Raw genomic sequence first — 21,525 nt, forward strand, 5'->3', positions numbered from 1 at the left:
TACGACATTTATTCTATTTTCCATAACGTATGAAATGTGTGAATTATTTTTCAAAATAACAACAACAACAACTACTACTACTACTACTTTATTTTTATATCCTGCCACCATCTCGGGGTGGCTTATAAGCGGGACTCAGGGTGGCTTATAAGCGGGACCAAGTCCAGTAAGACAAAGGTTATGAACTGCCCCCTTATTTTTATTCAGTGCATTACAATTACACCCCAGGATCATTTCAGTGCTCCCTAAGAACAATACTGCCCACTAAGGCCCCTTCCACACAGCTGTATAAAATCCACATTGAACTGGATTATATGACAGTGTGGACTCAGATAATCCAGTTCAAATCAGACATTGTGGATTTTCTGTCTTGATATTCTGGGTTATATGGCTGTGTGGAAGGGCCCTAAGTTAGCAAGGCTCTTTCCCACTGTCAGTGTTATCAGTCCAGTTAGCTTCTTCTGAATTTCAATTCTTACCCAAAATGAAATTAGTTTAGGTCCAATCCAAACAGACTGCTTTATTATACTCCATGGCCATAATGCTATATTCTACTTTAACTGCCATGGCAACAATGTATGGAATTCTGGGATTTGCAGTTTAGAGAAGGGCATTTAGAATTCTCAGCCAGAGAGCTCTTGGGCTTCACTAAACTACAAACCCCAGAATTCCACATGATATCATGCCAATTAAAGCATGATATCATTGCCAATTTTGTACGCCGCCCTGAGTCCCTTCGGGTGAGAAGGGCGGGATATAAATGTTGGAAATAAATAAATAAATAAATAAAAGGGGAATCTAGCACTATAACAGCATAATGTGATAACAAAGACAAAGTCACAAAACTGTGACAACCGTGTCATTGTTGACAACTCTCAAGTATCTTTCATTTCATCTATAGCTTGATTTACAAAGTGCCAGAATTATCAGAGATCAATGACTGCATTCTTCAGTGGCTGCTACTGTTTCATAACAAAAGTTGTCAATAGAGATTGTTTATGAACACAGAAACAACACTGCACAAAAGGTATATCACTGTATTACATAACAGGCAGACTACAAACTGGTATAATTTTTATGCTGTCATTAGAAACTATTGGCAGCCCCTTGGAACTTGCAGTGGTGGGCAATATGAGTTCAAAATGCAAGGTTTTATAATGCATTACCCCCACTGACACAGATTCTGGGGTTGGCATGACTGAAAAGAAAAGCAGCTGGAATCCATTCATAATCACCTCTCTTGTTTCTTAGACAAAAGCTTAATATTTTCTTTTATTTGGCTGATAACTTACTAAGGTAACTGGTTGGACAACATAACTGGAGGGATCTTTATGAAAGAGAGGGTGTTGTCTGCATACCGCACAGAGCTATTCTCGATATCAAATGTAAGGCTGGCATCCATTTATTTTCCCAGTCTGAGCAACCTCTGGCTCAGTTTCGGAGGGGGGTATAGTTGAGGATGTTCATATCAATCCAAGACAAAGTGCACAATGGTTGCACTGAGAGGGTAATACAGACTTCTTCACAGTATTGACCTACCTATATTGTTAATACAGCCAACCTCCCACATTTGCAATTTTGACTTTTGCAAATTTGATTATTCATGGATATTATGTGAAAAATCCAGTGAATGCTTACTGGACATCCAGTCTGAATGTATTTATTCATGATTACTATCTGAGGGAAAGAGCAGATTTTAGCTGATTAATTGACTGATTGACTATTAGATTTATATCCCATCTTTCTTTCAGAACTGGGATTCAAAGTGGCTCATCACATGATGAGGAAAAAAAGAACAGGTACAAATAAAACCCAGTACAATCAGCCCTCATCCATGGTTTGGAAATGTTTTTTTTAAGAAAATGAAAAAGCAAAGGCTGGTTCTGCCATTTTATATAAGAATCACAATTTTCAAACACAAATGTATATAATGGTATGTGAGCATCCATGGGAGGTCCTCAGCAGGCACATAAAGGCCCATCGTATGAGATAATATTAAAATACAAGTAATCAAATTATGGCGCCCGCAGTGGTGCAGCGAATTAAGCCGCTGAGCTTCTGAACTTGCTGACCGAAAGGTTGGCGGTTCAAATCCAGGGAGCGAGGTGAGCTTCCGCTGTTAGCCTCAGCTTCTGCCAACCTAGCAGTTCAAAAACATGCAAATGTGAGTAGATCAATAGGTACCACTCTGGCTGGAAGGTAACAACGCTCCATGCAGTCATGCTGGCCACATGACCTTGGGGGCATCTACAGATAACGCCAGTTCTTCGGCTTAGAAATGGACATGAGCACCAACCCTCTGAGTCGGACACGACCAGACTTAATGTCAGGGGGAAACCGTTACCTTTACTATAGGTGTTTGAATGCTATCAGAAGAACAAATAGGAAGGAAGCAAGTCTAACATCCATTGGCAGGGAGTCTGGGAGTGGCTACTGAGGGTCCTTCCATGCAGCTGTACAAAATTATATGGCATTCTGGACTCAGATAATCCAGTTTAAAGAAGATATTGTGAATTATCTGCCTTGATATTCTGGGTTATATGACTGTGTGGAAGGGCCCTGAGAAAGCCAATTTAGTGTCAATACAAGAAATGTAGTTCTAAAGCTATTAGGACCAAAGCCAGAACCTCCTTTGCAACAAGGAAAGCTTTCCTCATTCTCTTATAATACTAAGTCAGAGCCAGAAAACTGAATGGCAAGAGATTGAGTACACACATAATTCTTTACACAATGCATTGTTAAGCTACAAAATCTGTTGCCACATTTAAGACAATTTTTTAATCTAAAGTCACAAGATCAACTGAGGTGCCCTGTTATCATTGTCAATACAGTACAGATTGCGCATCCTTTATCTAGAATTCCAAAATCCAAAAGACTCCAAAATCTGAAATTTCTCACATGAGTGTCTGAAATGATGACAATTTTGCTTTCTGATGGTTCAGTGTACACCAACCTTATTTGTTATTAAAAACATACTGTATAAGACTACCTTCAAACAATGTGTACAAAGTGTACATGAAACATAAATTAATTTTGTGTTAGGAACTAGGTCCTCCAAGACTGATGAAAATCCTTGTAGTCAAGGACTCCTTCTGTAAAAAAAGCATGCATAGATTTACACAGAAAATAGTATTTCTCTGCCGGAAATACCATGTTCTCTGCACAAAACAGCATTTTCTGCATGGAAAATAACATCCCAGTGCAGAAATATTAATTTCTATGCAAAAATGCTATTTTATGTGCAGAATAAAAATGTAATTGAGAATTTGTTTTGTGTAAATTTCACACATTGTTGATTTGTATAGAAAACTATTTTCTGTGCAGAAAACAGCATTTTGAGTCCCCTTTGGGGAGATAAAGTGGGGTATAAATATAATAATAATAATAATAATAATAATAATAATAATAATAATAATAATAATAATTTTCCATGCAGATATTTTCTACACAGAAAATGCTGTTTTTTATGTAGTAAATGTATCTGTAATAATCAACCACGTGCAAATTGACATAGAATAAAGTCAGAACTATTAATTGTCTTCAAAAACTGTAGTTTTCTAAGATATTCTTGAAGAAAGAAAATTTCTAGAAACTTTAAGAATTTCCTAAAAATAAGTGGATGACCCAAATGTTCTGAAACTTGGTAGGCTTGCAATGCTAAATATGTCCTCCAAGTGTGGCCATTTTTGTCTCAATAGCCCTAAAAATGACAGAAAGGGAGCCTCAAAAACTCCCCCATTGCTGCCAATGGGGCAGTTCTTGCCAAAGTGAAAACTGATCTTCTGGCTGCCGGACCAATAAAGGGCATTTTGCCCTCCTGAATTTGTGCAGCTCCCAAAAAGAAACAGAATGGGGCAACCGAAAATCAGACACTGAAAATGGCATGAGGTTTACCCTAATTGCATACCCTTACTTCATATCTGAGCACTTGCGCTATCTTCTCTAGATTTTCTTAAACCACTATATATATATTGTTCACAACGTTATTTACAACTCTTCAGGCAGCAATGTAGTAAAATGTTTGATTTATAGGACTCCTTCCCCCTGATCTATGCAATGAAAGAAAACTTTGGGAATGCGAACATTCTATCCACCTGGATGACGGTTAAAATTCTAGGCTGAGGATGAAAAATTGAAAGAGATACCCAAGGTGTATCCAATCTATATCACACAGTTGTAATGATGGGATACCACTTTAACAACCATCCTGTGGAAGTTTGATGAGAAACTTGGAATGCACTGGACGCGCTACAGCAGTACAGTTCAAAGGAGGGCACCAAATCTCTGGTAGATAATTATTAAGTTCTCAACTAAGCTACATAACCTTAAGATTCTATAGTAAGAAGCTATGATAAAGTGTCATAAAACTGCTATGACTATCAGCAATTCACGTTTTATTGATTAGCCCATTGGCCATATCAAAACATTTAACACATAGACATACATACAACATACAACCTGCAGTACAAAAGAAGTTAAAATAAACAAGCTGTTAACAAGATCCCGTTCAGGTCAAATATCTGCATCACCTCCACAGTTTACCCCAATTGATTTCAAATATGCAATTCTCAGCTGTGTTGCTTTGAATAGGAAAAGGGCTGTTTTGTGTGTTATTTTAGGATTCTGGCCGGCCAACAAAAATGAAATTTTAATATGTGGGTCCCGGTGTGTTTTGGGAATAATGTATGGCCCAAGGCATTGGTCTCTCTCTTTCTTATACAATTCACAGCCGAACAGTACATGTGCAATATCCTCCACCTCTGATGCTCCACAAATACAAAATCGTTCGTTGTATGGAACTTGAATAAACCTTCCGTGTTTGATCATCGTATCCAGCTGTTCAAAACGAGCTCTGGTAAATACCCTCCTGACTATCAAGTCTGATTTTTCTTCCAGCCACCTCACCAAAAAGTAAGTTCTTCACCCATCTGAAAACTCTGGAAGATGACAAGCCACCAAAGGTGAAAGGTAAGATTATTCATGACCTTAGGTATTTTATTCTGAACTACAGGTTGCAGCAGGACTGTCATTGCTGTGCCACTCCCATGTGTGTATTTCTCTCTCTCTCTCTCTCTCTCTCTCTCTCTCTCTCTCTCTCTCTCTCTGTGTGTGTGTGTGTGTGTGTGTGTGTGTATACCCACATATCAGATCTAAGCTAAGGTATAAGGTCCCCAAAGTCCTAAGGAGAGAATGCTGCCGCCTCTCCTGCCATTCTTCCCAGTTCTTCTGCTCTTGCACTTCAGATAATTGCAGTTTAATTGGGTGACATGAAATGAAAACTGTGTCCACATTATCCGGTATTATCTCTTTTTCCTGCAGCCCGCTACCAATTGAAAAGAACCCATTTATCAGACCAAAGAGCTGCATTCGGTTGCCTTTTACGAGCTGGGAAAGAGTGTGAGAATGAGCTGGGAAGAGGAGAAAAGGGACCTGACAGCAAAGAAAAATTATTTCAGTTGTTTATCGTGGAAGGGAGAAAGTTTATCTGATTTTTTTTTTCACACGCACAAAAATGATATGGCAGGGTTCACAGTGTCGAGCCAATGAGTAATGAACATTGACCAAGTTTGCTTCCTCAACTTGATGTGCTCTCTTGCGCTGGCCGGCTTTTGTGTGGGCACAGATCAACTTTAAAAGCTTCTTTCAGGCTGTGTGAATGCCCTTCATTTTACCAAAAAAGAAAAAAAGGAACTTTGTATTGATAGCTAGGGAAAAAAGGAAGGTTGTTTAAAAAGGAAGGGTAGACAATCGGGACAAAATGAAGAGCTTTCATTCTCCATTATGAGCATGTCGTTCTATTCTTTTCAGCTGTTTATACATTCCCAGCACAATAATGCTTCTTTGCAATAATATGTTTCCCCTTTTACACTATTCATATTGGGGAGGAGAAGGGGGAGAGAAAGCAAGAGAAAGAGAAAAGCCCTCACATCATGACCGTGGTAATAAAATCCCATAGAAATGTGGGTATAATGTCAATTTGCATTCTGTGAGAAGATCAAGGTAAACCTAAAGGCCAAAAGAATATTCTGCTAATGCTCATTCATCATTCTGCAGACCCAGGTAAAAAAAGAAGGCCTTGTCACTACACTGCAAACCCTTTCAATTGCCAGCACATTTGTGTGAATATTTTAGCCTAATGCACTGATTGTTAAATAGAAAGGACGGGCTTTGAAATTGGCTACTGCACTCAAATCCCTAGCTGCACAAGGCCTGAGTAGGAATGGGTTCTATTCAGAGAGGGAAAGGGAGGCTTTAGTTCAGTAAGCACAGTGTGTATGAAGGTTACTGAGGATATTGTGTCTCAGTAAATGAAGGCTTCCCAAGGAAGAAGGGGGAGGGGAGGCTTATAATCTTTCTGTATACGTTCAAAATTCTAATCAGAAACACAAATGCACAGCATGGTGAAGATGCAGAGCTTGCCCATGATTTTGCATCAACCATGGTTTGCGCCTTTTATGGTTCTAAATGTTCCTGAACATTGGATTTGCCAAGCTGAATTCAGCCCCTTGGGTGCATATGCAGGCAGCCCTCAACATTCACTGGGGTTAGGGACACAGGACTCCTTCAAAGGTGAAACCCCGCAAATAATAAAATTGATATTTTTTAGCCTGAAAGAATACCTCTCCAGGAATATCTGGCTTCTCCAGCATAATTCTATGGCCAACTTCCAGCAGAAAGTCCCAGAGGACCTAGAGATTCCTAACAAGGTGTTCTTTCTAGAGATATTTAAGGGCCCATCTACACTGCCATATAAAATCCAAATTATCTGCTTTGAATTGGATTATATGGCAGTGTAGACTCATATAATCCACTTCACAGCAGATAATGTGGATTACTTACTTTGATAATCTGGATTATATGGCAGTGTAGAAGGGACCTCAGAACCCATTTACACTGCCATATAAAATCTAGTTTATCTGCTTCGAACTGGATTATATGGTAGTGTAGACTCATATTAAGTTAAAAGCAGATAAACTGGGTTATTTTCTTTGTTAATATGGATTATATGGCAATGCAGATCCAGCCTAAGTCATCCATCATGACTCAACATGTGTCAGACATTGACCATAAAGTTGCACTGGAGAACCTAGAGATTTCTAGAGAGAAGATTTTAATCACACCCATAATGTGCCATGGGAAAATAGACTATGTATCTGCAGTCAATGTCAGATAGAAGACATTGTGCATTACCTGTTAGTCTGTCCGTTGTATAGTGTCCCAAGAGAAAGACACCTAGAAGCCTTGCTGATTCAAGTTAAAGGGAACTGCCCAGAAGAAACAGTGCATTTTCTGCTGAGCGACACAAACTATGTAACTTACAAAGTAGCCCTGTTTGCTCTATCTGCGAAAAAGATCAAAAAGATAGAATTAGAAAAAATTGCCATCAACTGCCGAGGAGACTCTAAGGGTTAGGTGGACTCTCTCACAATACACATTTGTATGTGAACTCTCTTACAATATGTTTAACTACTGTTAATTGGCATTGTTTTATCTCCTTGTGGGAGCATGATTATGGCTTCTGCTCAGTTCCAAGGTTACTATTGTGCACATGTGTTGCTTTTTGTCATGGCCTTGGGCCAGTACAATAAACTATTTTTGATGATGATGAATAACCCACTCCTCAAATGTGGAGGGCCAATTTTTTAAGGAAACACCTGTGAGATATGCTTTTTACTTTGTGAGTAGGGAAGGAGAGACACAGAAATTATCATAACCATGCTTTGTGGACATGGTTTTTAAATTTTTTTATTAGTTTTCTTAAAATACATCCATACATCAATACCTTCAATACTCTTATATTTCTGTCTTAATTCATTGCATCAACTATATAAATATAAATATCTTGTATGCTGTTTCTTTTCACCTCTGTGCCCCCCCCCCCAGCCATTTCAATTTACATTCTTTTTCCAAAATACCTTCTTGTGGAGGTAATTTCTCATCTTTTAAACCCTTCTCAATACATTTTCCCCAAACCTCGTCAAAGTCATTTTCCTTCCATACCCCTTTCCTAACTCTTAATCTACATGTTAATTTATCGTTTATTGCTAATTTCCATAGTTCTTTATACCATTCTTCTATTTGTATGTTTATTTTACCTTTCCAGTTCCTTGCTATCAACAGCCTTGCTGCAGTTAACATATTATTTATTGCATCCTTCTCTGTTTTTTTCAAATTCTTGACATTATATAATGACAACAATGCAATACTTGCACTTTTTCTTATCTTCTTATCCATTATAGCTTCTATTTCTCTAAATACCTTCCCACAAAATACATTTACATATTTACATTGCCATCACATATGTATATATGTACCCACTTCCTGGCAACCTCTCCAACAATTTTTTGTAGCATTTTATTAATGTTTGCTATCTTTACTGGTGTTAAGTACCATTTCCAAACCAGTTTATAATCTTTGATTCCATAACTGTATCCAATCCACTTCCCTTATCCTAATCCCTAAATCTTCCTCCCATATCTCTCTTAATAATGCATCCTTTAATTTCCCCCCCCCTTAATTTCAATTAATATCTTATATAATTTACTGGTTATTCCTTTCATCCTACTCCCATTTCTCTTTCCTTTTGTATCATTTGAACCAGGGGTCCCCAAACTTTTTAAGCCGAGGGCCGGTCTACAATCCTTCAGACTGTTGAGGGGCCGGATTATCATTTGAAAAAAAAATACAAACAAATTCCAATGCACACTGTACATGTCTTATTTGTAGTGCAAAAACAACAACAACAACAACAACAACAACGAAAGAACAATACAATATTTAAAAGTAAAAACAATTTTAACCAACATACATTTATCAGGATTTCAATGGGAAGTGTGCTTCTGCTTCTGGCCAATGAGATAGTCAAGTTAATTAGGGTTGTTGTTGTTGTTGTTGTTGTTGTTGTTGTTGTGTACCTTCAAGTCATTTCAGACTTTGGGCAAGCCTAAGTCTAAAATGTATTTATTTATTATTTATTTATTTACTACATTTGTATCACACCCTTCTCACCCCAAAGGGGACTCAGAGTGGCTTACAAATTATATAACTTTTATAACTGTTTATTGATGTTATGTTTTTATTGATGCGACATTGTTTTATTGCCGATCTTGTTTTATTGTTTTATTGTTGTTATTGTATTGTTGTCGGGCATGGCCCATTGTAAGCCGCTCCGAGTCCCTCGGGGGAGATGGGCGGGATATAAAAATAAAGTTATTATTATTATTATTATTATTATTATTATTATTATTATTATTATTATATGTACATACAATATATTATATTATTAGCATAGCACAATATTAGCATTATATATCACTATATTGAACTATACTGTAATATTATTAGTAATATTATATGTAATATAGAATATATACTTAATATTATCATATGGTATTATTATTAGTGTTATATTGTATTACATTATGATAATATTATTATCAATATTATATGTGTATACAATATATTATATTATAAAACTGAGGGCGGGGGCCAAGTAAATGACCTCGGAGGGCCGCATCCGGCCCCCGGGCCTTAGTTTGGGGACCCCTGATTTGAACAAATTGTGTAGGATTGCCTCCTTCCCCAGTATTTTTATCCAGTTTTTGGACCATTGTTCTAGCTATAAGCATTGGAACCATGAGAATTTAATATCTCTAAATTCTCTCAGTATAGTTTCTTTCTTCATGTCCGCTTTTATCCAATCTCCAATTTTGTCTATATTCTTCTCTCTTAATTTTTTATCCAGTATATTTTTTAGAATTTTTTGGGGAATTTCCTATCCATTATTATTGGTGTTAATGTTGAGTTTTCTGGCAATAATACTTTCTTGTATCTATTCCATATTTCTAGCACATTTCTCAACATTGGGTTTTTTACTCCCTTAATTTCTTTCCTTTTTAAATCCTTAAAAAATATGTTCCAATTTTTTTCCTCTACTTCATTCGAACCTTCCTCCAACCATTCCAAGTCCTCCTTATTTTGTGGACATGTTTTAGAAATAAATGTGAAACTTGGGTTTCACATTCTTAATTGAGGCTAATCCTGGCCAACACACATTTTGGGACTTCAAATGGTAGCCCCGTTTCTTAGTATATTTGACCTGCTGATTCCAAAAATGGCACCAGTTTTCCCCTATTTCTTCTAGTTTTTAAGACACAGAGCATGTCATATACCAATAACTTTGGGGATTTAGACTTTCCCTTCCAATTCTTCTACTCCTGAGGAGACAGAAGGCATTGATCCGCACCTTCCCCCTTCTCAGGGTTCCTCTCCTCCCTACCAAGCTCACAAGTGAGCTGAAGCACAATTTCGAAAGCCAAGATTACTATGAAGGAGAAATGGCAAAAAACTAAAGTTGTGATATTTTGAAATGTTGGTATTTTTTAAGAACAAATTAATTTTAAAAAAATTCCATGTCAGGTTCACAAAGCAGAATTTTGGGAGATAAATGGCAATGCGTAGTGGGAGACCGCCCATAGGAACACCCTTTACTCCACCTCATTGAAGCGATTCAACACAGGCAAAATTGACAGATCTCATCCCATGTGTTTTTATAGCTATTCCTGAGCTCAGAAGATGATCTCTGCCCATCTCAAAGCCCCCCCCCCCCCATTTCCAGACACTTCAGAAACACTTCCCTGACAGGACATGACAGACTCAAGAAGAAAGTCCTCCTGCATCATCTGATGGGCTCCATTATACATTGATTTATACGTTGGAGTGGGGGAGCTACATGGGATAATGTCCCAAGACACCAAGAATTATATGTTTTTGTTGAGCTATGTAATCCTTAACAGCAGTTTTAGTATTTAGGTCATCAAGAGAAACAAACAAAGATTACATGTTATTTCATCACAGAGTTTATGATAGTACTCTTGATGTCTGTATTATTGAACTATGCTGGATTATAGTCTGCAGAAAGAGCAAACCATTTTTGAGTGATCAGTAGACTGACTGACAATATGATACTTTTAACCTGGAGAAGGATCAGAAGAACAATTAAATTAAAAGAAGACTAAAATGTAAAATAAACCTTTCCAATAGGCATAGATTTGAAAAAGAGTCAAAATATCAATTTAAGAGCAAACACCTTTCATATTCAAGGAAAGGAAATGATAACTCAACTATTGATCTCTACCAATGATTTTAATTTGCATCTAAAGAAAAGAACATTGTCCAGTAGTTGAATCTACATTTTTAAGCAACGTCCAGCAAGAAATGGTCTCCAGGGTACTTGGAAAGCTACTATGCCCCTCTAGCCTTCCACAATCTCCTATCCTTGTGGATCTTTTGAACCCCTTCTACACTGCCATATAAAATCCAGATTATCTGTTTGAACTGGATTATATGGCAGTGTAGACTCATATAGTCCAGTTCAAAGAAGAAAATCTAGATTATTTGTTTTGATAGTGGTAGTGTAGACTCATATAATCGATAAGGTTTGAATTAAGGCTCTTGTATAAGGTCTGGTGGATGAATGGCATACGCACTTTGCATTGTTTTAAACTGTATATTGTATTTTATGACTGTTTTAACTGTTTTAACTGTTTTAACATTCTAGTTCATTGTATAACGGTGTAACGGCATCAATTGCCACTTGTAAGCCGCCCTGAGTCCCCTCGGGTGAGAAGGGCGGGGTATAAATAATTTAGATAAATAAATAAATAAATAAATAAATAAAATCCAGTTCAAAGCAGATAGTGGATTATCTGATTTGATAATCTGGATTATATGGCAGTGTAGAAGGGGTCTATGTCATATGTCAATGATTTGTACCATTGATTTCAACAGAATGTCAGTGCAGCTATTTTTTCATTCTTAAGAACCCAAACCAATGTTTTACTTATACCTTAAAGAATGTATTTATCTTAACATTGTTTGTTGGTTTGTGATACATGACAATAATAAAGGAGTTCTCTAGAATGAACTGCTGTTAGGATTTAAGCATCCTAACTGTGCTGAAGATTGCAGCCCAAATGTTTACAGTATTTCTGCAAGAAATCCAGAAGTGGGAATTTGGAGTTCTAAATGTATTTTTCATGCTTCATATTTCTAAAGAAGAGAAGGCATTCCTATAATATCCCATTAATTGTTGTCACCAAAAGGTAAACATTTGATGATTAACTGTAGTGGCTAATACTGCAATGCTATGCATGTGTACTCAGGTGTGGGTTCCTTTGTCAGTGTTTTCGAGACAAAGAATTAATATTTAAAGATCAGGAAATACTGGGAAACGACAGATTCCACGATTCCATAACATTGAGCCATAGTAGTTAAAGTTGTGTAAAGCTGCATTAATTCTTCAGTGTCGATATGCCCTTGATCTCTGTTGAATTTTAGCCTTGGAAACAATTGCTGAGTTTACTAGAAGCAGTCATCACATCTACTTCTGAGGAAATGCATAGAAACAACCAAGTAGCTACACATTTCATTTTGGAAAATATTGGGTTAACTTAAACTGAAAACCCTTCAGATGATAAAAAAAAATGTATCTGAAAGGCCCAGATTTTGTTTGTGTACAAACCAATTTCATTTTGGAGTGCCATATGACTTTTTCTTCATCACAAAGTATTTATTGGAAACTCCTGTCATTACCAAGGAATTTTCATTCCTATTTCGTAGGTCCATTTAAATTAAGCAGTCGCCGTATTCAGGATGAAAAATACTTCCCTACACGGAAGCAAAATGTATATAAGGTTAGGTTGTTGACAAATCTGATACAAATGCTGAGTTTTTAATATATAGTCATCCCGTGACTCTGCAAAGCAAGTCATTTGCATTCATACTGCACAGCAACATTGCTTTTAAAATGTAATGCCCCTTTCACCCTGAAATAAAATACTTTTCAGAATATAATTACTTTATAATTTTGAAAATGAAAATTATGATGATCTTTGTTATGCAATGAATTTTCTTTGGCAGGAAGAAAAATGAAGATGAGAGGATGGCAGGCTCAATCATGATCTTTGCGTGCTGCAGAAACGGCTGAAAAAAAATCTACTTCACAATTCTTTCAACAAGCAGTGTGTTTGGAAACATACCCAAATATGGTGTACGCAGGGGGGATAGAGAGACAGGGTGTGTTCATAGGAAAATACAAGAATATTCAGAGCATGCATACTTGGCAAAATGTGTTCAGTAATGCCACATGGCATTTCCAGTAGGCTGTAGTCATGCACCAGTGGAACAAATCCTTCCCATGCAGACTTTCGATTTGCTTTGGGGGTTGAAAGAACCCTTGGAGGAGAAATGATGGCCAGAGAGAGAGAGGAGAGGAGGGGAGAAATCTGATTGTGTGAGCAAAGAAAAACTCAAGTTTAACTTATTTGCTTGGATAGGAGTTTTTCGTGCCCCGGAATCACATTTTGTTGCAGAATCCAGAAAGAAATTAGCATGTCACCTAATTACCTTGCAACATTATCACCTGAACATTTGTCAACAATGTCCCTGACTTTCTTTCCATCTATTAACTGCCATGTACTGATTTGCTTATTTTTAATAGGCAAAATATGAGATAATATGTGAACCATGAGGTACAGTTTGTGGGTCCCTTATCTGAAATTCTGCAATCCAAGATACTCCAAAATCTAATATTGTCCATGTGGCTGGCTGAGATATTCAGTCAGGGTGGCTTTACTTTCTGATTATTCCATGCACAATATTTACACAATAATATTAATATAATATATTAATATTTACACAATATTATTAATAATAATATTGTGTAAAATTATATTCAAGCTATATGTATAAAGTTTATATGAAACCTTAAATAATGTCATCTTTAGATTGAGTTTCACCATTAAGATACTGTATATACTCGAGTATAAGCCTAGTTTTTCAGCCCTTTTTTTAAGACTGAAAAAGCCCCCCTTGGCTTATACTCGGGTGAGGGTCCTGGTTGGCTTATATTTGGGTCAGCTTATACTCGAGAACATTTATTATTTTTCTCTATTATTATTGGTATTATTACATTTATTATTTTTCTCTATTATTGTTGCTACTATTACATTTATTTTACTCTATTGTTATTATGATTATTAATACATTTATTATTTCACTCTGATATTATTATTATTATTACATGTATTATTTTACTCTGTTATTACTTGTATTATTTTCCTGTATTTATTATTATTATTATTACATGTATTATTTTACGCTATTATTATTAAAAGGATACATAAGCACATTTACATTGAAGAAGATGAGAATAATGACTTGATCAGAGTTGGACAGTCTTATCTTAAATTTGAGCTTTATGTAAATATTCAAAAACATTTAACTTACTGATGCCTCAATTAATGTAATTTTATTGGTATCTATTTTTATTTCTGAAATTTACCACCCTCGGTTTATACTGGAGTCAATGTTTTCCCAGTTTTTTTGTGGTAAAATTAGGTGCCTCGGCTTATATTCGGGTAGGCTTATACTCGAGTATATACGGTATCTCATTATGTCCAAATATAGGTATTCCAAACTCTCCCAGATTCCAAAATATAAAACACTTCTTGCCCCAGGCTCTTCAGAAAAGGGATACTCAGCCTGTATTTCTTCAGGAAAGAGAGGACTGTCCTGTTCAACTGAAAATAACTTTAAAGTTGCAGCAACACTGCAGAAAGGTGGCATTATCCCTAAGATACATTTGTAGTGTTTTTTAGTTTTGTGTTATTACAAAAAAAGAAAAAAAGAAACTAATTATTACTTTCAAGCTTTGGATGTCCAGTAACCTTTTGTATGAAAAGGTATGGAACCAGATCTGTGCCTTCTCCTTTGTATTCCTCAGCTTCGATGTCTGTTTTGACATCCCAGAGGTGTTGCTGAATAGTTGTTGTTAAACAGTTGGATACAGCACTTCATTCATTCAATCCTTTACAGCACTTATACCCCATCATTCAGCCAAAAATGATGCAGTTGATAGATTTGAGGAATAGATTCAAGAAGCTTTCCTAACTCTGCAGTCTTCCACAATCCTCATGACTCTAGTTGCTTTTGTTCATCCAGATAAGATAAATATACTGGAAAAAGAGGCTGCATCTTTAACTGTATATCTCTGCCTATATACTACCTTGCAGATGTACCACAATGTTCCACTAATGCCCAGATTTGGGTCAGAAATGATAGAAGCTTGTGAGGCAAACACCAAGGGGAGGGACCCTTTGTTGAGAGCTAAAAGTCAACTGTGTAGCTTACTGCAGTCTTGTACACTTGAAATCATTAGCTGATAGTAAGTCCCACTGAAGCCAATAAGATTTATTTCAGAGGAAATCTGTCTAGCTTTGTGACAGCAGTCCTTGGTTGTTTCCAGTTTCTAAATTTTAAATGTTATCAGTCATTTTGAGTTATTTTGGTAGAAAGCAGCTAGTTAATGTGCTACGTAAGCAGATGAATTAAAACAATATATTTGTGCCCAGTGATACTCAACCAGAGTTCTGAAAATATCTGTTTATAGGTTACTAGAAGGAGCCCAATACTCTAATTGTGTGTTAGATTATAGAGACTGGAGGGCCAATGCATATGTAATGCACATGTGCAGGGACCTTTTCCTTGCTATATGTGCACACATTTCACTGTAGCTTTTGTAGCTGTATAATATTACAGTGAATTCCCAAAATTATGAAACTACTGATAATCAGCAAAAGTGCTAGTGAGTCCACAAAGTACAAAATGTTAGTTTTGACCTTTAAACCCAGACATGGTTTGGGTCCAGGTTACCTACAGGATCACTTTCTTCCATACAATCTGCCCTTTAGGACTCTAAGGTCCTCGGGGGGGGGGGGGGGGAGGAGGTGGCCACTCCAACGGAGCACAACTGGAGACCATCATCCAGAGAACCTTTTCATTGCCCACCCCAAGACTGTGGAATGACCTGCCAGAAGTTGCCCAACAGCTAAATTTAAGTTGGAATTTAAGATAGCTCTTCTGGAGGGCCTATACAATCAATCTTAATGTGTTTAAATTTGGATTTTAACCTGAATTTTATCAGTAATTTTAATCTGCATTTAACCTGTTATATAGTGTTCTATTTTACCATGTTGTACCCCACTTTGAACCACGAGGCGAGGTGGACAACAAATAGAACAATAATAAATCTTCTGAATTTTTTAAAAAAATCTCAAGATAGACAATTAAATGTGGTTCATATTGTAACTGCAAATGTCAACATTCACTAAAGTCTCTTTCACACCATATTATTATAGTACTTTGATACCAGTTTAACTGCTTTGTCTCAGCATATGAAATTCTGGGATTTGTAATTTCATGAGGAATTTAGAATTCTCTGCCAGAGAGCTCTAGTGCTTCACTAAACCATAGTAGTTGGTGCTATAATTGTGTAGTGTGAAAGAGACCAAGATAATAGCCATTGTCCCTGTTCATTGTCTTTGTCTATCCATCTTTCACGGATTTTGTATATGTAAGGGACTGCTAGCATTCTCTTTTGTCATCTGACAGTTTCAGCATTTGGTGCATTCACTGTAATTTATATACTTTGGATGTATTGATGAAAGCATGGCCAGATTAAGATATGCCCTGAACAATGTCATGTTTAAAGGGACATGAAGCATTGTCTCCAAGTTGTATTTTTCTAACAAATTAAAACAAATTAATTCTTTATTTTTATGGTAATTTAATTTAGAAGCATCTTACAATCTAAGTCTCCAAATCTTGCTCAGATTTTACATAAAGGCAGTACCATCAAAAGACAAAATACTGATTGGTTTAGAAACTGAAACGGAAGAGATCCAGATACAATTTTAACAGGCAAAGACTGCTCAGACTCCCTACCTCTTTAAAAATTAGTAATAAAAATATGCCCCGTAAAATGCAACTTCAAATTCAAGTCTCAGCCCTGCTATATCTATCATGACAGATTAGCTTTTGAGTACAACACGTGTTTCTCCTCTCCTGTGAATTCATACAGATCTCTTTTTGCACGTTTGTTCCCCTGGGTGTACACATATGCATCCTCTGTTCTCGAAAGGTTATCCCCGATGTCTGCAGAAGAGGTGGAACAGCTTTTACATCTTACATGGCAAAACATGTTGTTGCTGGAATTTGAATTGGGCGAGATAAAATGCACTTCAAGCAAAAACTCTTTTCTTTGATTGGTGTACAAGAATGCAAAAGGAGAAAGCTTTTGCTTTCAGTCTTCTGATGAGAAGCAATTGTAGGAGAGGGTTTACCATTTGAGAAAGCATACCCTTAAATGTATATTTCCTGATGTGGTACGAAGCACAAGATGGGCACCGAGGCCCTGAGCAACGATGCAGTGCTGTTTACTAAAAACCGCCCTGAGTCCCCTTGGGAAGATAGGACAGGATAAAAATAAAGTTTTATTATTTATTATTATATACTGTCCAGCCATTTTAGACCTTCACCTCCTTCCTCTTCTTCGTCTTCATCTTCTTTTTCTGAAAGTGAAGCTCAGTTAGTTCCATGATTGATGTGCATGCCCATAAATCATAACAAACGCTGAAGTTAATGTGCCATGTGCATACAGACTGCTTGTTTATAAAGACATCAATAGCCCTTTTCAGCAAAATATGGAAATTGCATCATTCTCGAGTCCGTCTCCTTTAGATCATTAAGCATGTCAATATTGCTGAACAATCAAGCCGGGTGGGAAGTTGAGGAGAGAGCAGGGAGGGATAGAAATAGTTTAATCTGCTTATGCTGGAGTAGTTGTTTCTTATAATCATCCATCATCCAGCAAGGCCTGGGAGGAAATAGTGAATTTGGAGAGGCAAACCATTGGTTAAATACCACCTTCGACACAAATGTGACTAAAAAATGCTGGGAGGGGAGAAGACAGCGAGGGAAGGGGAGCTGGATGGAGGGGTGGGCTTGTTGCCTGATAAAGAATTACACTGGACGTGAAAGGCTGACCCTCAGTCAGCAAATGTTAATCATTTTTACACCAAAGTGAGTGTAACGTTTCTATAGGGAAATTACTTCAATCTGGTCAGTGCAAGGAGCAGTTTGTATAATCGGATTGCAAATAAGGTTTGATCACATTCCAGCTTAATCTACTCTCTGAGCACCATTTACCGCACTAAATCAAAAGCTGCAAAAAGCTGCAGGTGCTGCTTTATCGTCATTACACCCAAGGGGCAAGGACTCGGTAATAAACAGCAAATAAATTGAAGCACTGACTTGCCTGCTACAGGGCATTTCTAATTATCCTCTAGTTTAGCTGGAAACTGCCACACTCTCATCACTGCGGAGTTTAACTGCAGCTGAATATGTGCGAGGCTGAATTAACAGGCTGTGGAGCAATGCCCGTTACACGCATACATACGCACACACTTGTCCTTTTCTTAACTACAGGAAAGCATTATATGTATGCAACCTGAAAAGGCTGGGATGTTGGGGCTTTGTTTTTTGTGTACTCTCCGGGAGATAGGCAACTATGTAGAATTCTGCACCTTGTTTGTTTCTGGACAGACAGAGAGCAGAAGAGACTTAGTTTCATATAAAAAATGTCGCCCAACTGACAGCTTTTATCATACCTGATGCCAACTGGGTGCAGGAGTGTTTCAAGGCATTTCATCCCCTTCCTTTAAAAAAAAAAATAGTGGGTTCTCCGAACTACTGCTGGCAATTCTTACCAGTGCATGACAGGACAGTAGCTGCCAAAAACACAATGAAGTTAACAAAGCACAACTAGTGTTGGAATGCATTGTTGAAAACTTAAGAGAAGGAGAAATTGAGGCCTGGGGGTGGAGGTGAAATCAGTGCTAGGTTTCTATGAAAGAGGATTGGGAGAGGACTAATAAACATGCACAACAGACTCCCAGTTAACCAGTACTATAGCCAATACAGAGTTTATAGTATGGTATAATACAGGGTATAAGGCTATTTTAATAGTCACTTTCAAGCAACTACATTTATCCAGCATCTACCAATCCCTATTGTTACCCGGTTAACTGAGAGTCTACTGTAATTACTTAGGGAATTCAGCTCCACAAGATGGGGTGGGAAGGAGAGCTAGGGACATTCATGGAGGATTGGTTTGCCAAGAGGCAAGCCCAAGGACATTTTATTGCCAGAGGGGAATTACAAGATTCCATTGAGAGAGGCTGAATGGCACCGAAATTTGTTCCACACACATTCTCTGCTACACATGACAACAACGGACTACTTAGCCAATTCCCCTACTCTTCTTATAATGGCAGGGCCTGGCCAACTAGCACTGAGCCTCCTGAGGCTAAATGGAAGTATAGCTGCAGGATCACAAATTGGCAAAATGCCGTAGTTGCACAGATGCAGAAAGGTATGATAGTGAGGAGGCTCATCCCAATTTGTTGCCACTATTGGTGACTGCACAACTAATATTGGACAACAGCATCATGTGATAAAATTCTACAATGACTTAGTGAGAACTAGTCCAAGGCCTCACATCACTTTTTGGAAGCTGTGAAGCAAAAAATACCACAATTATTTCTAAATGTGCATTTAAACATATAAGATAAAGGTAAAGGTTTCCCCCTGACATTAAGTCCAGTCATGTCTGACTCTGGGGGTTGGTGCTCATTTCCATTTCTAAGTCGAAGAGCCAGCATTGTCCGTAGACACCTCCAAGGTTATGTGGGCGGCATGACTGCATGGAGGGCCATTAAACATATAAATGTGCGGAAATTTTATGCACATCTATAAGCTCTCTTAGTTTTTTTTTTTAACAAAGCATGTCCACTTGGGATGGTACATGGTCACCTAACCTCCAGTCTCCAGATAAACCTGTGCAATTTCCAGACAACTGACCTGTTGAATGAGCCTTAGGATCCTCTTGTAGATTTCAGTGGATATCAGAGGAAGAAGAAACAGTTGTTACTGGGGCTTCTTTGACATAAAGCTGGACATATTATGTTTTTACCTTTATCAGGTACAAGGCTCTATAGGCCAGAGAAAATGATGGCCAAGGATAACTTTCAGTTTAATGCCAGAAGAAAAAATACTGTGCTACTCCAAGATTTCACTGTTTCCAAACCTTAGTCCCTATGATTTCATTTAATCTCCTGCCCTTTTCTCAAACTGTATTGCACCTAGATGGAGAATATTTTAAAGGAACCCGTTCTGACCTCTCTGATGAAAGAGCTGAAGCCTTACGTAATAAACACGGTGTTTCTTGATGGGGGGCAAGGTAGCTATCATTTTGCAAACAGCTGATAACACAAATAAAAGATGTCTGATACACATGTGTCTTTACAATTCCACAGACAGCCCTCAGAGACAAAACACTGCTTCCATTTTTCCTGGAGGGGGAGAAGGAGGAAGCTTTCTTTGATGGTTAAATAACATCCTCTAAAAACTTGTAATTGCTCAGCTTTACGTGCTATGCACAAGCAGTCATTTATTATGATCCTTTCTTTTACTCTTTCATGAATGCTTTGTTAATATGCTGTGAAATAAGATTCATAACCTTTAAGTAAATTGTCCCTCTGCAATGGAGCTCAGAATTATACACTGCAGTTATCAAGCATCGGAACTGTATTTATTTTCTCTACCCCACAACCCTATCAAAATAAATATCTAAGTTTGATGTTTTAAGGACTGAATAGTTCTAGGTACAGCATGAAAATGCACAGCACTCACATAATTTAGAATGTCTGGATCCCACTCCCACCTTCCAGAGTCAGCCAGGTCCTCCTCATTTTTTTTCTTTGTCTAACTCATGGTGGGAATAACATGATCCATGACTGCCATGGGTCAATCTCCTAAGGAGATTTTTGTGGCTACTCTACTTTGAAAAAAAGTATATTTCCTAGTCCCCAACATGTTAAAGAAAACCAGAAGCAGATCAGGGATTTCTACCCCACTTTTTGCCTGGTAGTGGGTGGAGGGGGGACGGACATAAAGATCCTGGATGGTGCTTTGGGTTGGAAATTGCTTTCTAATTTTTGTTAGAGATTTTCCTAAATAAGCCTTGTTCATCAAAGGCAAACAGGTTTCAGTTGCAGTTTGCCATTGTCTTCTGCACAATATTAGCTTCTGTAGACTTAGCTAGAATGTCACTGCCGTTGTCTCTGAGAGATCCTCTGCTGCCCAGTTGCTCTTTGACACATTTATTCTGACTCCTACCAGCAGCAGACCCTACCAGCAGCATGGTCTTTTGCTTCACAGAAGCATGAAATCCCACCATCATGGAAAAGTACTGTCAAGGTGGGTGACTAAACGGAGACCGTTGTACTTGAAATGATATCATTCACTGGGAAAAAATGATGATGTTTGGTAAAGTGAAAGGCAGTAGGAATGGATGGTGACTACACAACAAGTGGACTGAGTCAATAAAGCAAGTCATAACCTTGAGTTTGCAAGGTCTGAATAGGGCTGTTAATGATAAGGTTATTTTAATTCTTAGAATCAAAGCCAACAGCAAATAACACCCATCTAGCCTGTTGAAGGATTCAGGAGAACCCAAAAACCTGCACACTGTTTTGTGTCATTGTACTTGTCTCAATAAAGGGACTACCTTGGTACATTGTAAGCCTGAGGACAAATTAAAATTTTGTAAGATGCTTTGAGAGC

This window comes from Anolis carolinensis, chromosome 3 (genome assembly GCF_035594765.1).
Source record: "Anolis carolinensis isolate JA03-04 chromosome 3, rAnoCar3.1.pri, whole genome shotgun sequence".
Classification (NCBI taxonomy): Eukaryota; Metazoa; Chordata; class Lepidosauria; order Squamata; family Dactyloidae; genus Anolis; species Anolis carolinensis.